The sequence below is a fragment of the Pongo pygmaeus genome, chromosome 19, assembly GCF_028885625.2.
Source record: "Pongo pygmaeus isolate AG05252 chromosome 19, NHGRI_mPonPyg2-v2.0_pri, whole genome shotgun sequence".
Classification (NCBI taxonomy): Eukaryota; Metazoa; Chordata; class Mammalia; order Primates; family Hominidae; genus Pongo; species Pongo pygmaeus.
In genome coordinates, this window is record NC_072392.2 from 21270440 (window position 1) to 21287777 (window position 17338).

Genomic DNA, 17338 nt, shown 5'->3' on the forward strand with positions numbered 1-17338 from the left:
TAGGGCTTAAGTCTACCATTTTATTTATGTTTTAAAAAAATTTAGTTTGTCCTCTCCTTTTTTTCTTGCCTTCCTTTAGATTATTTGAATATTTTTTAGAATTCCATTTTGATTTATCTAAATTGTTTTTGGTTATTATCTCTTTGTATAATGTTGTTAGTGGTTGCTGTATTACATTATATGTATATATATACATACATATATACATATATACACACACATATATTTATATATACTTATATATGTGTGTGTATGTAACTTTTCACAGTGTTGTCATTTTACCACTTCAGTGAAGTATAGAAACCTATACTTTCCCCATTTATAATTCTCTACATACATTTAGAAGCACTTCAGACAGGGTTATAATTTTTGCTTCAACCATCAATATAATTTAGAAGTCTTAAGAGGAGATAGAAATTTTATTGTAATTACATGTATTTTTGCTTACTATGTTATTTCTTTCTTCTTGATGTTTCTGGATTCCTTCTTTCATCATTTTTTGGTCTGTTGCATGATCTTCCTTTTGCCATTCCTTTAGGGGAGATCTGCTGGCAACACATTCTCTTATTTTCCTTTATCTGAGAATGTCTTGATTTCCTGTTGATTCTTGAAGGGTATTTTTACTGAATCTAGAATTTTGTGTTGACACTTGTTTTCTTTCAGCGCTTGAAAGCCATTGTGTCATTTCCTTCTGGCTTCCTTAATTTCTGATAAGAAATCTGTTATTTGAATTGTTTTTCCCTTATACATGAAGTGTTGTTTCACTCACTGCTTTCAAGACTTTTTGTCTTTTAGTCTTTTCAGAAGTTTGACTATGATGTATTTTGGTGTGGATTTTATTGGGCTTTTTATTTGGGGTTCAGCATTTCGAATCTGTAGGTTTAAGTCTCTTGCAAAATTTGGGAAGTTTTCAGCTATTATTTTTTGAATACTTTTCCAGCTGTGCCATCTTTGTCTCTTTCCTGGACCCTGATGACAAGAGTGTTAGATCTTTTATTTTAGTCTCAGAGGTCTTTGAGACTTTCTCCCTCACTCCTTCCCTCCCTCCTTCCCTTCCTTCCTTCCTTTCTCTTTTTCCATCATTCCTCCTGCTGCTCCTCTTTTTTCTTCTTTATTTTTTGGCCAGTCTATTTTCTTTCTGTTCTTCATATTGGGTAATTTCTATTATTTTCTGTTGAAGTTCACTGATTATTTTGTCTGCCCCCTCCATTCTGTGTTAAGTCTATCCATTCAATTTGGTTACTGTATTTTTCAATTCTAAAATTTCCATTAAAATATGTATCTTTTATTTTTTTGAGGTGGAGTTTCGCTCTTGTTGCCCAGGCTGGAGTGCAATGTGCAATGGCGGGATCTCGGCTCACCGCAACCTCCGCCTCCTGGGTTCAAGCGATTCTCCTGCCTCAGCCTCCCGAGTAGCTAGGATTACAGGCATGTGCCACCATGCCCGGCTAATTTTGTATTTTTAGTAGAGGCAGGGTTTCTCCATGTTGGTCAGGCTGGTCTCAAACTCCTGACCTCAGGTGATCCACCCGCCTCAGCCTCCCAAAGTGCAGGGATTACAGGCCGTGAGCCACTGCACCCGGCCAAGATGTATATCTTTTATTTCTTTGCCAAGATTTTTTTTTTCATTTGTTTCAAGCACATTTGTAGCTGTTTGTTGAGGCTTTTTTTTTTTTTTTTTTTTTTTTTTTTTTTTGGGAAAAAGTCTCGCTCTGTCGTCCAGGCTGGAGTGTGGTGGCGTGATCTCGGCTCACTGCTCCTCCTCCCAGGTTCGTGCCATTCTCCTGCCTTAGGCTCCCGAGTAGCTGGGACTACAGGTGCCCACCACCATGCCTCGCAATTTTTTTTGTATTTTTAGTAGAGATGGAGTTTCACCGTGTTAGCCAGGATGGTCTCGATCTCCTGATCTTGTGATTCGCCCGCCTCGGCCTCCCAAAGTGCTGGGGTTACAGGTGTGAGCCACTGCGCCCAGCCTGTTGAGGCTTATGATAGGTGCTTTAAAATCCTTTCAGGTAATTCTAATATCTGTGCTCTCTTAGTGCTAGTGTCTGTCAATTGTCTTTTCTCTTTCAGTTTGGGATCTTCCTGGCTCTTGGTATAAATGATCCTCAATTGAAACTTCAACGATTTGGGTATTATGTTATCAGACTCTAGATTTTATTTAAACCTTCTGTTTTGGACACCATTGTAGTAGAAGAAGGGGGACATCAGCTTGTTACTTCTAGATGGGGGTAAATATCTAGGCTTTCCGCTCTGCTTCCATTGACACCCAGTGGGGTGGGGGACCCCTGTTGCTGCTGGGTGGTTGTGGGTATTCTGGTTCCCTGCTTGGCCTCCCTGATACCTCCCTGGCTGGGAGGGGTAGGAGTGCCTTATGACTTCTTGCCACAGTGCTTTCACTGTCACCATGGGGGAAGAGGGAGGAAAGGTGGCCTCGTTATCTCTGGGAAAAGGTTAAGTCACTGAATCTCCACTAGGCCTCCTCTGACATGACCCCAGCAGGGAGGGCCTCATCACTCCTGGTTGGGAGTGGAAGTCCAGGTTCCCCTGACACTGCTGGGGGGTGAGGGATGGGCTCCTTATTACTGCCATGCAGGGATAAAAGTCGCAGTCCTTACTCAGCCTTGGTGGGGGTGTTGGGTACCTTGGTATGTCCTCACTAGACTGGAAGTCTAGGCTCCCTGCTCAGTTATTGCTGGTAAATGGGCAGTTACTGTCTAAATGTGTTCCATCTCATTAGACTGTCTCCTTCCTGGTCCTTTGGCTAGAGAGAGCAGGCTTTTCTTGGGGCTTTTCAATCTGTGCCCCTTGGTGTTTTGAAGTTGCCTGCTTCTTCAGCTCCAAGTCTGAGATAATGAAGCAAAAAGAAGACCCAGTGAACCCATCACTGGGTTGTCCTGTGGGCCTCAAGGCACCTGGATAGTCTGCCTCCTCTTCCCCTTCCAGAACCTTCTTATATTTGTTTTATATCTAGTGTTGAGGGTTTTTATTACCACTTAGTGGGAAGAACAGGGAAAAGTATGTCTGCTCTGTCCCTGGAGCTCAAGTCCACACCTTGCTTTTCATTTGTTGTTTTTAAATAATTAGTTTTGTTTTTAAATGAAACTGAGTTTTCTTTGGAGAGGCCAAGCAAGTTGTCTGGTGGAGCGTCTCATGGTCAGAAGCTGTCCAATTCTTCCCTTGTGATTAGCTTCAAACAGTTTTGGCAAGAAGCTGTGTGGGCGATGCTGTGTAGCTCCCACATCACAAGGAGGCACATAGTGTCGGGGGGCCCGGCTGGGGGGTCACAGGAAGCTTGATCACATCTTCCTTCCTGTATCTAATAAATTATCTGTGGTGTGAAACTCTGAGATCATGTGAACATCCTCTTCCCAAGCAGCCTTTTACTCAGTGGTTTTAGCATGTCTAGGTGAATATATTAAGGTTTATAAAATGATAATTTTTCTAATTCTGTCATTTCCTTTACATTTATTAGCTGGTATTCTCCATGAAGAAGAGCTTTATCCAAAGCCACATCCTTTTATTCTCTTTAATACCAATATGTATTTTAATTCATGTATTATAATTCATTACTGTCATATTTTTCTTGAAATTGTTCCACGTAGGGCAAAGTGAGCTCCTTCTGATTCACTCTTAGGTCCATTTAACACGACTCTGTTAATCTTTGGTCAGTTCCTTGATTTCTGGGCAACATGAGATGTCCCAGACTCACCATGTTCATTTCATAGTCCACACCTAGAATCAGCTATTTCCCCAAGGAGCCCTGCTTCCTTTTAGTAAGGAATGGTATTTAGAAATGTAGATAAATTTCCAAGGGAGAAGAGTTTTATAAGGGAAGATAACGTATTGAATTATAGTAGTTACTCGTAGTCACAACTGCTACCGTATTCTTGGTGACTTAGGCCCTCGTTTGAAGTTGGGGAGATAGAGCTTCATGTGACAATGATTTGTGTGCCTGTGTCTCCTCTACCTGGCTGACTTTCTTGGGAGCCAGGAGAGTATCTTTTCCATTTTTATATTCACAGTGTTTAACACTGTTTCTGGAACAGAGGAGGATTTAATAACTATTTGGACTTAAATTGTGCTAAACAGACTCCTAAGCTGTGCGTCATAGAATCCAAGAATTTTTCTAATGTTCTGCCTGTGTGGAGAAGAGTAAGGATCTGGAAAGAAGTCACAGTGGAAATGTTCATAGGCTGGGGGCAAATTATTCAGTGTTTCAGAACTTGTTTCTCTTGCTGAATGGGAAGCATTTTATTGGCTTCAGCATGCTAAAAAAAAGGCTAACAAGATCTGAGGCTGTTCTTACGAGGTGTAGTGGTAAAGTATGGGTACGGGATTCAGTTTGAACATTTAGAGAAGGTGACTTTCTAAGCTGTGTATAGCTCACCCTAGAGGTGAATGGTACTGGTTTTCAGCCTCTGCTTGGGAGATGTGTGTTTCTTCTTTTGCTGACTCTGCTACTATATAGTTTTATGACCTTTAAGTCTGTCAGTTGCTCAATTTCTTTTCCTTATTTTCATCTGGAAAAGAGCGTGATGGTGTTTTGAATTAAGACATAATAAGAAAAACATATAAAACCCTTTGATATGTAGCAATAAAATGAAAGAAGATGTATTATAAGCACAGAACTTGGCCATTATGAGTAGCAACAAAGGAAGCCTAGCGTCAGGTCCTAGGGTTTGTTTTTATTTGAAGGAGCTGTATGTGGCATTTTAATAAGAGTTCCAAATGAAAGGGTAGTTCCAGGCTGAGTCTAGCTTTGAGACTGTAATGATAATGGGACTGTAAAGTTATATTAAAGTGGGTTTAGGCAGAAGGCACATGAAAAGTACATTTATTTATAACCGCATTTTGAGTGAAGGGTTAGAACTTAAAAGGAAAGACTAAAATATTCAACATGGTATTTATCAAGTAAAGGGTGTGCTCATGCATGTGTGTGCATGTGTGCTGTGTGTGTTTATGATGAATAAGAACTCTTTTATTCCATCACCATTTGTTTAAACATGAAGTTTAAAGAAATGCTTTATTTCCTGAATTTTCTTTTTCCAAAAAGTAATTCTTGCTTGGGGTAAAAATTACAAACAGTATAGACATACAACTTAGTAAAACATCTCAATATTCTGCTGGTAGTTTTGTTTCTGTTCTTTTAGATGTTTTCTGTGCATACAATATATTTTTTTTCCAGAAATTAGCTCATACTGACTAACATAAGCCCACCCTGCTGCTGCTTGAGTTTGTTTTCACGTAACACACAGCTTTTTATGTCCATCTGTGGACATCCATATCACTCTTTTTGATGGTTGAATTCCTTGTATGTACCCTCATGTACCCAGTATCCTATTGAGAGACATATGGATTATTTCTTGTTTTTTGCTATTATAAACAATGCTGCAGTAAATATCGTTTTGTGTGTATATCTGCTGTCTCATGTACTTTGGATTGTGATATCTAGGGGTGGAATTACTGAGACAAAAGTTGTGGATATTTATGTTTTGCCAGTTGTTCTAAAGAGTTGGTTAATTTGTAGGGCTGAGGATTCCTCATCTCAGATGACATAAGGTCCTTGTTACACTCTCTAAGTGCCCTGAGTTTCTCTCTCACATATGGTGGCTGTAATCAGTGGGCATTACAGGTGCCTTTGAGATGGTGTGACCCTTCCAGGGACATCTGTATCCCACAGAATGTCTAAGTTGGTACATCCTAGCTCTCAGAACGTTCCTCCTACTGAGCCCAGACTTGGCAGGGTTGGCCAGGTGTGTGCTCATAGTTTGTGGTTTGAGACTGTGGCAGTTTTTCCTACTTTATCTGAGATGGTGCTTTTCTACCCTGTTTATCAGTAGTGTTTTTTGGGCTGGGGGGGTCACAGGTGAGGTGGTGATGCAAAATAACTCCTACTCTCTTATTTTCAACTGGAAACTAATTTATCTTGTTGTGTGTCTGGCTTTTCCTCCGACCTCCCTTAATTGGAAGATATGCTTATCTTTCTCAGTTTATCGACTTGAGAAAGAAATCTTTTGGTTATATCTTTCTAAAAAAAAAAACCATTAGCATAGTAATATTACTTCACACTTCCTGTACCTTAATCTCCAGTTTTTGTGATGCTTTGAGAATTCTTTTTTAAAAATTTAAGTTTTAGTTTTTTTAGAGACAGTTTCTTTCTTGCTGTGTTGCCTAGGCTGGGTCTTGAACTCTGGTCTCAAGTGATCCTTCCACCTCAGCCTCCTGAGTAGCTGGGATTGCAGATTCGAACCACAGTGCCTGGCAGAATTTTTGTTATTATTATCAAATTAATATTATTTTTACATTGTTAATTTTTTCTTTCTAGGCTTCTTAAAATTATATCTAATTTTCTATCCATAGTTAACCCAGGCCATGAGATTTAATTCTATTTAGATTTAGTTCTGTGCCTAACTGGAACTGGTACTACTGCTAGTTCATTCATGATAATGTTGAATACCCTGAACTATGCACTGTTCTATGTGCTTGGGATAAAGAAATGAATAAATAGACAGAAATCCCTGCCCCTCTGGAGTTTATGTGCTAGAGGGAGTGGCAAACAATGTAATAAATGAGGAAGTCTTACAATACGTTAGAAGAGAACAAGTGCTAAATTGTAAGAATAAAAGTGGAATAGGGTGAGTGAGTTCCATGGGGTCAAGCGGAGTACGTAGAATTTAAATAGGGTAGTCAGGGAGGGCCCCATTGAGATGCTGACATTTGAGCAATGACCTAGAATAGGTAAGGGAGTTAACTCACTGCAGGTGGAGGAGGCGGCCAGAGCCAAGACTCAAGGAGTCGCCTTCGTGATGTGTAGGAGGGGCAGTGAGGAGGCCAGGGCTGCTAGGGTATGCAGGAGACACATCACAAGGACCCGGAGGGCACATGGAATGGGGGTTGGGAAGGGCTTTGTAGACCAGTGCGCACTGGAGGGCTCTGACTTGGGTGTTGATGTGGTCACTCTGCTATGCTGAGAGCAGACTCTAGGGGACAAGACTGGGAGGAGGGAAAGGAGCTGACTGTTGCAGGAAAGCCAGGCGAGAGATGTTGGTAGATGGTACCAGGCTGATTTGAAGCTATGAAGTTTCCATTAATGAGCACATTAAGTACATTTAACTTTCGGTCGGCTGGATTAGGACTACATTTTTCTTAAGGATTCTTGAGTGTGAGAATGCTTGTGTTCTTTCTTTCATGTTGTAAATGCTTGTGTTCTTTCATGTCTTTCATGGCATTTGCTGCCTTTAAATAATGCATGACATTCTAGCTTGGTAAAGATGTGTTGGGTCACTTCTCTCCCTTCTGGCTCAGTAGGCAGCATTCTTTTGTCTACAGACTCCAGTGTTCTGGAGAAGACTGCAGATGGTCTGCCTTTTTCCGCATTATGGGCCACCCACTTCTTTCTCTGTGTTGGTAGAATCACCAGCCTTGCTAGATGTGTCTTGCGCTGATTGGACTCTACTGATTTTTCTCGGCATATGCTGAACCCTTTCAAGCTATAGATTCAGTTACTCAATTTCAGGAAAGTTTTCCTGTATTATATCTTAAATTTTCTTTTTCTGTGCCATTTGTTTTGTTCTGTTCAGAATTAGCAGTTGTGTGTCTGTTGGATCTTTATCTCTTGTATCTAACTTTTTTTTTTTGAGATAGAGTCTCGCTCTGTCGCCCAGGCTGGAGTGCAATGGTGTGATCTCGGCTCACTGCAAGCTCCTTCTCCCAAGTTCACGCTATTCTCCTGTCTCAGTCTCCTGAGTAGCTGGGACTACAGGTGCCCACCACCATGCCCGGCTAATTTTTTGTATTTTTAGTAGAGATGGGGTTTCACTCTGTTAGCCAGGATGGTCTCGATCTCCTGACCCTGTGGTCCCCCCGCCTCAGCCTCTAACATCTTTTTAATCACTTTCATGGATTTTCTATATTCCATTTCCCCAAATGAATCTCCACTTTCACTGACTTCTTCAGCAATTCCACTTCACTTCTTATCCTTCCTCACGTAACGTTCATCAGATAATGGTGTTAGTGCTTTTCTCCATTGGTGTCCTTGACTCATCTGTTACCTTCCTTCAGTAAGGAGCAGGGCCCACAGGGCAGGATATTCCTTGCTTTAACCTCTCACTAAGCTGAGATAAATTTGAATACAGCTCAAGATGTAGAGAAGTGAGTCTTTTTTTTTTTTTTGAGACAGAGTCTTGCTCTGTCACCCAGGTTGGAGTGCAGTGGTGCGATCTCGGCTCACTGCAAGCTCCGCCTCCCAGGTTCACACCATTCTCCTGCCTCAGCTTCCCAAGTAGCTGGGACTACAGGAGCCTGCCACCATGCCTGGCTAATTTTTTGTATTTTTAGTAGAGACTGGGTTTCACCGTGTTAGCCAGGATGGTCTCAATCTCCTGACCTCGTGATCTGTCTGCCTCGGCCTCCCAAAGTGCTGGGATTACAGGCGTGAGCCACCGCACCTGGCCGAGAAGCGAGTCTTGATTCTTGTCATCTTCCCTCGATTTTTGTTCAGCAAATTCCTGTCTCAGAAATAGCCTTTGTGTCTGTTGCTCAGGGTTGAGGCCATTCTCTACTTTCATTATAGGTTGAATTTCCTTCTCTGTTTTGACTTTAACAGAAAGGGAGAGTAGATGTTTTTTCTTTTGTAAGAATTCCCAGGGCCGGGCGCCGTGGCTCACGCCTGTAATCCCAGCACTTTGGAGCCTGAGGTGGGTGAATTGCTTGAGCCTAGGAGTTTGAGATTAGCCTAGGCAACATAGTGAGACCCTGTATATACAAAAATACAAAAATTAGCATGATGGCACGTGCCTGTAGTCCCAGCTACTCAGGAGGCTGAGGTGGGAGGATTGCTTGAATCCAGGAGGTCGAGGCTGCAGTGAGCTGAGATCATACCACGGCATTCCAGCCTGGATGACAGAGTGAGACCCTGTCTCAGAAAAGAAAAAAAAAAAAAAGAATTCCCAGACATATCACTTAAAAATTATCTTTTGTGAAAAATAATATATTACAGTATACAAAATTCAAAATGTTTAACAGGGGGAAGGAGGGAAAAGAAGATTATCTTCTGCCCCTGTCCCTTAGCTCCCAGTTCCCAGCCCCAGGAAGCACAACCATATAGAACACATTCCTAGAGTGGAATTGCTTTGTCAAAGGATATATGCATTTGTACATTTGATAGACACTGCCAAATTGCTCTCCATAGAAGCTATCAGTATATATATGCTATCAGCAAAAAATGAGAGTGCCAGTTTCCTCACATTCTCACCAACATGATGATGTTCAAAGCTTTTCAAATTTTTGCCATTCTAATAGGTAAAATAGATTTGAAAGTTTTATTTTGCATTTCCTGTTAATACAGGTGGTTGAGGAGCCAGGTGCGGTGGGGCACACCTGTAGTCCTGGTACTATCATTTGAGCCCAGGAATTTGAGCCTAACCTGGGCAACATAGTGAGAGCCTGTCTCTCAAAAAAAATAAATAAGTAAAAGTCAGTCTGAGCATCTTATGTGCTGAAGAGCCATTTGTATTCTCTGTGAACTACCTGTTCATTACCTATCACATTTTTATTTTGGGTTAGTGGTTTTTTCGTTGGGTTTATGTAGGTACTCTTTATGTGTAGGAAAATTAACTCTGTCTGGATATGAGTCAAGTTTTGTTTTCCCAGTTCATTCAGCTCTGATTATTTAGCTGTGTTTGTGCTATGTTTTAGGCATGTAGAAAGATTTGGTTTGTATGTAGGTGATTTTCTCTTTTATAACTTCGGGGTTTTTATATTATAGGCATTCCCCATCCTAAGAGTCCAAGGATTCTACGGTGTTTTCTTCTGCTAATTATACTATTTTCATTTTTTTCTTTTCTTTCTTTATTTTTATTTATTTATTTTTTTTGAATTGGAGTTTTGCTCTTGTTGCCCAGGCTGGAGTGCAATATCTCAGTTCACTGCAACCTGTGCCTCCCAGATTCAAGCTATTCTTCTGCCTCAGCCTCCCGAGTAGCTGGGATTACAAGCATGTGCCACCATGCCTGGCTAATTTTGTATTTTTAGTAGAGATGGGGTTTCTCCATGTTGCTTAGGCTGGTCTTGAACTCCCGACCTCAGGTGAGATCTGCTCACCTTGGCCTCCCAAAGTGCTGGGATTACAGGTGTGAGCCACCGCGCCCGGCCAATTTTTTTCTTTTAAATATTTGGTGCTCCTCACCAACATGGCGCATGTATACCCATGTAATAAACCTGCACTTTGTGCACACGTACCCTAGAACTTAAAAGTATAATTAAAATAAATAGATAAATATTTGGTGCTTCTTCAGTTACTCCTGGTGTTAGGAGTAAGGTAGGGTGCCCAACTGTGTTTTTCCAGATGCCTATCCTGCTGTCTGAACACCATTTGTTGGTTCCTTTTGGAATACCAGCTTTATCATATATTAAATTTCTGTATATGTTAGAACCTAATTCTTGGTCTAGTCCATGTCTGTCTATTCATGTACCGATATCAAACCTTTTAAAATTTAGGCTTAAAATATTTTTTAAAATGCAAATTCAGTAAAATCATTTTGGAGAGAAGTCTTATTGGAATATTTCAGTAGTTCCTTCACAGTATTGTAGATCATTCTTCTGAGCACAATCTGCTATTCATTGTTAGGGCATGTGTTTACTTACCTACTTTGAATTGATTTTGCTGAAAGAAGTAAGGATTCTTGGGTGGTCCTTCTATATTCTCCTACCCTGGCTCCTTGGTCATGCGGAAAATGAATTTTCAGGTAAAATTGTCAGAGGACAGTAGGATGGTTTTTGTTTGGGAGTATATTAACATGAACTGGCCCAACTTAGGCTCACATTTGATAGCTTCATCTTAATAAGCATCCTCCTTTGGTTAAATAAACTGGCCGTGGATATTCTGCAGGGAAAAAGTTACTACTAATTCTTAGAAAACTAATGTATACATGAGCTGGTAAAGAGGAACTTCTTTAAGCACAATTTTAGAGTTATAGAAGCATATATTTGTTGTTATGATCTTGCAAGTTTGCTAACTGTTTTACTGAAAATAGCGTGCATGGAAAAACATAGCATAGTATGTTCCAAATAAGCACTTGGTTCTTTCTTTCTTTCTTTTTTTTTTCCTTCAGACAGAGTCTTGCTTTGTTACTCAGGCTGGAGTGCAGTGGTGCAATCTTGGCCCACTGCAACCTCTGCCTCCTGGGTTCAAACAATTCTCCTGCCTCAGCCTCCTGAGTAGCTGGGGTTACAGGGACCTGCCACTATGCCTGGATAATTTCTGTATTTTTAGTAGAGACAGGTTTCACCATGTTGGCCAGGCTGGTCTCGAACTCTTGACCTCAAGTGATCTGCCCGCCTCGGCGTCCCAAAGTGCTAGGATTACAGGTATGAGCCACTGTGCCCAACTAGCACTTGGTTATTTCTTTAAAAAACGTATTTAAATTCTGTCCTGAATTTGTTATATGCTTTCTTTTAAAATGTATGTTTAGGTAAACATCTGTTTTAGGGCTTTTTCTTCCTTTGAATTTTTTTCATTTATTTGTTCATTCAACAAATATTTATTAATTACTTGCTCTGTGCTAGACAACGTTTTAGGTACTGATATTCAGCAGACAAGGATCTTGCTTTTATTGAGTTTATAATCTAGTGGGGGAGATGAGCAATAAATAAGAAGTTGTCAGGATGTGATTAGTTTTATGGAGAAAATCAAGTAGGGTGGGGTGAAAGTGACCCACTTTGGGGGCAGCATCCAGTAGGAGGTCAATATAGTTATACTTAGCATTAGTTACCTTTTATTAGAAAGGCGGCGTGGGAAAATAGGAGAAGCATGGACTTCAGAGTTTGATACGCTCCTGTACAAATCTCAGATTTTCTACATGCAGGTTGTGTGGCCCTGAGCAAATTACCTAACCTCTCTGACCCCCATTTCCCCAACTGTCCAAAGGGGAAAAAAGAATACCTGACTCGTAGTGGGTTATTAAGGATTAAATGTGACAACTTCAACAAAAAGCCCTAGAAGAATGTTTGACCTGTAATAGTCACTTTATAAATAGCAGCTAAAATATTATCACTTCATCACTTTATTCATTAAGTTTTTAAGAAGTTTCTCCATTATTTCATTAGTTTTAATATCATGTGCCTAATAAGATGGTAGGTTTTAACAAAAGCACCCTTAAATAGCCATTTGTGCCAAATGTCACCATGGTAACTGCTAAAATGGGAGAACTGCTGGTATTAGTGTATTCATTTCCATGAATTGTCATAGTTTAATGTTCATCTACAATTGGTCATGTTTTGTTGAGGTCATAACAGAAAAGGAACTACATTTGTATTGAACATTGTATTAGAACAAATTTTAGTACCTCTGAAAGGTCATACATCAAAGAATCTAGACAAAAAACCAGAGTTCTAGCTCAGAAACACCAGCACTACCACTGTTTCATCTGTCCCACATTGAGGAATATGACAGACTCTGATTCAAAGATACTTTAACACCTTATCCATACTACTAGAGGCCCAGGCTGAGATTCTACTAGACCACAGGCTGGGAGCAGTGACATCTCCAAGATACCAAGTCTGTCAGGGTCGCTGATGGAGATTTCCATAGAGGAGGTTCTCAGGCCTAACTGAAGAAGGCATCACTTCTTAGATACGTGGCCCAATCAAACACTATCCAAGGAAGGAGCATGGGCTCTAGAGAGGTTTGGCAACAGGGTAGCAGATATGCCAGAATGCTGAAACCTGGAACAAGCCAAGAAGACAAAACAGCAGTCTGCATATAGCAAAAAGAGAAGGTAGGAAGGTACAGGTAACAACGAAATGGATTTGAGATGAGAATCTCAACGTGAGGTCACATCTATATTCCTAAGACACACAGTTTGTTACCTATCCGTTTGCCCTAGAGACAGGGCCACACTAAATAGCACCCATTCTTTCTTATTTTCCTTATCCCTCAAAGAAGTGTCCCTCCCTTGGCCCCAAGTCAATGGGTAAGGGATTCTGCCAAGACCTTTGTTAACTATCCCCTATCATTTGTTTTTTACTTCTCCCTGTCTACTGATTTATTCTCCCTCTACCTCAAAACATGCTCATATGCTTCCTTTCTTTAAAAAAGAATTCCACCAAAATCTCCTACTCTGACCTCTAACTCAATAGTTAAAGTTCCTTTCATGGCTCACTTTTCAGGGGGAATCTGACTCCACTTCTTTTACCTTTCAATTCCTCCTTAATTCTGTGATCTCCTTAATTCCGTGATCTTCCTCTATTCTTGCTAAGGTCATGACCATCTATGGGTGTGTTCATTGCCTGTTGGACATTTGAATGTCTCAGGCATTTCAAGTTCAGCATTAATTGAACCCACTATCCACTTCCATAGTGTGATGATTTTAAAATGTATCCACAAATTCTTTCACACTTCTTATTTCAAGAGGTGGAGCTTAGTTCCCTTTCTAACTAATGGAATAAGGCAGAAGTGAGAGTGTTAGGAGTAGGTCCATAGTCTTAGGAGTAGGAGTAGAGGAAGAACACTGTGGCTTCCTCCTTGCTTTCTCTCTCAGATCACTCGTGCTGAGAGAAGCCAACTGCCAGATGGGGAGGATGTTCCAGCAACACTATAGAGAGGTTCACTTGGCAATGAATTGAGATTTCCTGCCAACAACCAGCACTGCCTTGTCAGGCAGGTGAGTGAACTCCTTGGAAGTGGACCATCCAGCCCCAGTTGAGCCTTCAGATGATGCACCCCCAGCTGACATCTTGATTGCAACCTCATGAGAAACTCTGAGCCAGAACCAGCCAGCTAAGCCTATCTTAGATTCCTGACCCACAGAAACTGGGAGATAAGCCTTTGTGTTTTAAGCTGCTAAATGGTTGTCAGTGATTTGCTACACACCATTATATAACCAATACACATGGCAAACCTTCCGTATTCCCAGTCCTAGAGAAAACAAGGAAACAACTCCTTCCTCTCCAAGATATAACTGGTGATCAAGTCCTGTTATTTTCATCTAGGTATCTGTTGATTCAGCCTGTTCTGATTTTCCTAGTCACTCTCTCAGTTTATTATTTATCATCTAGACTGTTTCAGTTGCCTCTTAACAAGTTTCTTGCCTCCAGCTTCATTCCCTTTTAATCTATTCCCCATACTGCCATAAAAAATCATTCTAAAATGTGAATTTGAGCATCTTTCTTCTTTGATTGAATTGTCCCCATTGACTAGATTAATCAAGCCCAGTCATCTTAAGCAATGCAGGCAAAGCTGTTTGAGGTTTGATCTCACCATGCTTTCCAGCTCCCGTCTCTCCTGCAGCAGGGAGTTCAGCCATCAGAAATGGCCGGTGGATCCCAGAATCTCCCACGGCTTTTCCTCTTTCTGTGATTTGGTGTGTGCAGTTCTCTCTAGTTTTGGAAGGCTTTCACCAACTCTTTGACGCTTTTTCTATTTTCTGAAAGTTAGGCATTCCTCCCTTCTTCTGCAGTCCCCAGTGGATACCTGTGTAATTGCTGTGATCACATCACTGTCATTGTTTGTCTCTCAATGTCTGTTTTTCAGTTAGACCAAGAATCCCACTAGATGAGGGTCGATGCTCTGTTCATCTCTTTTTTGTTGTTGTTCTTGCATATCTGATCTTTTAAAATGTTTGATATTCTTTTTCTTTTTCTTTTTTTTTGGTGGGGTGGTGTCTTGCTCTGTCATCTGGGCTGGAGTACAGTGGCGCAATCACGGCTCACTGCAGCCTTGACCTCCTGGGCTCAAGCAAGCCTCCCACCTCAGCCTCCCTATGAGCGTACCTCCACAGCTGGCTAATTTTTGTATTTTCTGTAGAGACAGGGTTTCACCATGTTACCCAGGCTAGTCTTGAACTCCTGGGCTTGATATTCTTTTTTTATTTTACTGTGGTAAGAACACTTAACCACATTTGTGGATCTCTACTACATTTGTTGATCTACCCTCAACGAGTTTTTAAGTGTACAATACATTATTGTTGACTCTAGGTACAGTGTTGTACAGCTGATCTTGAGAGCTTATTCATCTTGCTTAACTGCAGCGTTATGTTCGTTGATTAGTAACTCTCCATTTCCCTCCCTGCAGCTCCAGGTAACCTCCATTGTACTCTTTGATTCTATGAATTTGTCTATTTTTGGAATCTCATATAAGTGGAATCGTGCAGTATTTGTCTTTCTATGACTGCCTTATTTCATTAGCAAAATGCCCTCAAGATTCATCCATGCTGTTGCATGTTATAGAATTTCCTTTTTTTTTAGAGGCTGAATAGTACTCCATGGTATGTATATACCACATATTGTCTACCGCTTCATCCACTGATGGGCATTTAGTTGTTTCCACATCTTAGTTTTACTTCTTTGAGGAACCTGCATACTCTTTTCCACAGCAGCTGCTCCATTTTACATTCTCATAAATAGTGCATAAAAGTTCCAGTTTCTCTACGTCCTCACCAATACTTGCTGTCTTTTGATTTTTTGGTAATAGTCATCCTGACAATGTGTGCTCTGTTCATTTTAAGTCTCTAGCAACTAATGGGATATTTGAACAGGGTGTCTGAAACTTTAGCAGATAGGGAATTTCACATTAGCAGAGTCAGAATATAAAAACGTAACTTTACCTCTCTATACATGATCATAACTTCACTCTCTAGCCATTGTTTTTCACTAAAGGCAGTGAAGAGTCTTTGGGGATGAGGGTTGTGGCCCCGTCACTGATGCTTTCATTGGCCGTGAAGGCTTTGCTGGTTGTTGGTGCCATCCATTCCTCTGTGTTCCCTTTTCTCTTTATGTTAGTCCCATTGGGCCCCCTCCTTTCTGACTGTGAGAGTTCTCCAGGCTTGCAGGCTTGTGCTCAGCTGTTTCAGTGCCTCTCTGGGGCATGCACCCTGGGAAGTGCTATGTGGGTCTCAGACCCACCCTCCTGGTGCAGGGGCCTTCTTAGGGCTGAGCCTCTTTAGGAGGACTGCACTCTGGGAAGAACCAATGATGTGTCTGGGATTTCTGTTAGCTAGATCTCTCATAAATTCCAAGTCTTCATTTGGGATGGAAAGAGGTAGAGGATCTGGACTTTTCAGAGACTTAGCAGCATCTTTAAAAGAAAAATACTTAGTTCTTCCAGTGGAAAGCTGTGGGTTCCAAGAGATATCTGCTGTGCATTTATGGGCCTATTTTAGAGCACAATACCAAAATATTCACCATAATTAAAAAAAAAATTAAATAATTACAAAATTGGTACAGCCTGCCAGGAGCTCAGTGTGCAATGGTGACATCCAGCCTGTGAGGCCACCTGGTTCGGCTTGGGAACCCGCAGAAGCCTGCACTGAAGCCCAGCAAACCCCTCATCCTAGCTAACTGCAGCAAGGACTGGCATCCGGAGAAGGGCGAGGCCACTTGTATCACAGAGTGTCAGCTTGCTGGAAGCCGAATGAATTCCGCGATGATATGTGCAGAAAAGAGATCCAAGGCTTTTTCGATTGTGCTTCAAGGGCTTAGGAAGCCCAAAAAATGAGATCAATACAGGAGACCCTGGGAGAGTCTGGGAGTTTACCTCCCAATAAATTGAATAAGTTGTCACAGAGGTTTCCTAAGAAACCTCACCTAAGCTTAAAATGGAGAAGCATTTTCAATGATTTCTGGACTATAGCTTCTGACAATTATGCAGAGGCATTTTACAGACATTTGCATTGCTATGACCTCTTTGAAGGATAAGATGAGGAAAAACACTTTTTCTAACCTTTGGAATCATAGTATGGGTAGAAGTTATGTTTTATCTTGAAATAAAATCCTCTGAAGAGAAAAAAATAATTAAAAAATTAATTATACTTGTTTTATATTTATAGGAGAGATCACATTGTTTGTGATCTTTGATAATATCTATAGCCCAGGACAAATATCCAGAGCCCTTCCATTTCTTTTCTTATTCTGTTTCCATTGAAATAGAAAGCTAAAACCAGAATTAGAGGTCATCAGGAATGATGATGAGTGTTTTGGCTCTAACTGATCAATCTGGATATGCATTCAGATTAAATATGGATGTAGAGATTATAGTGAAATTTTTTTACTGAAGGCCACTTTCGGCATTCTTTCAGCTGCTGAGTTAACAAGCATGTCAAACTTAAAAACAGGAAGGTTGGCCGGGTACGGTGGCTCATGCCTGTAATCCCAGCACTTTGGGAGGCCGAGGCAGGCGGATCACGAGGTCAGGAGATTGAGACCATCCTGGCTAACACGGTGAAACCCCATCTCTACTAAAAATGCAAAAAATTAGCCGGGTGTGGCGGCAGGCGCCTGTAGTCCCAGCTACTCAGGAGGCTGAGGCAGGAGAATGGCGTGAACCCGGGAGGCACAGCTT

The 17338-nt window shown here is 41.1% G+C and overlaps 1 protein-coding gene and 1 pseudogene across 3 annotated transcripts in view; both read left to right on the top strand.

Moving 5' to 3' along the window:
* SPECC1 (sperm antigen with calponin homology and coiled-coil domains 1) overlaps positions 1 to 17338 on the top strand; it is a 299046-nt gene that overhangs the window by 23902 nt on the left and 257806 nt on the right. The gene's annotated exons all lie outside the window — the stretch shown is intronic.
* LOC129017520 (small ribosomal subunit protein mS37-like) lies at positions 16247 to 16695 on the top strand (annotated as a pseudogene).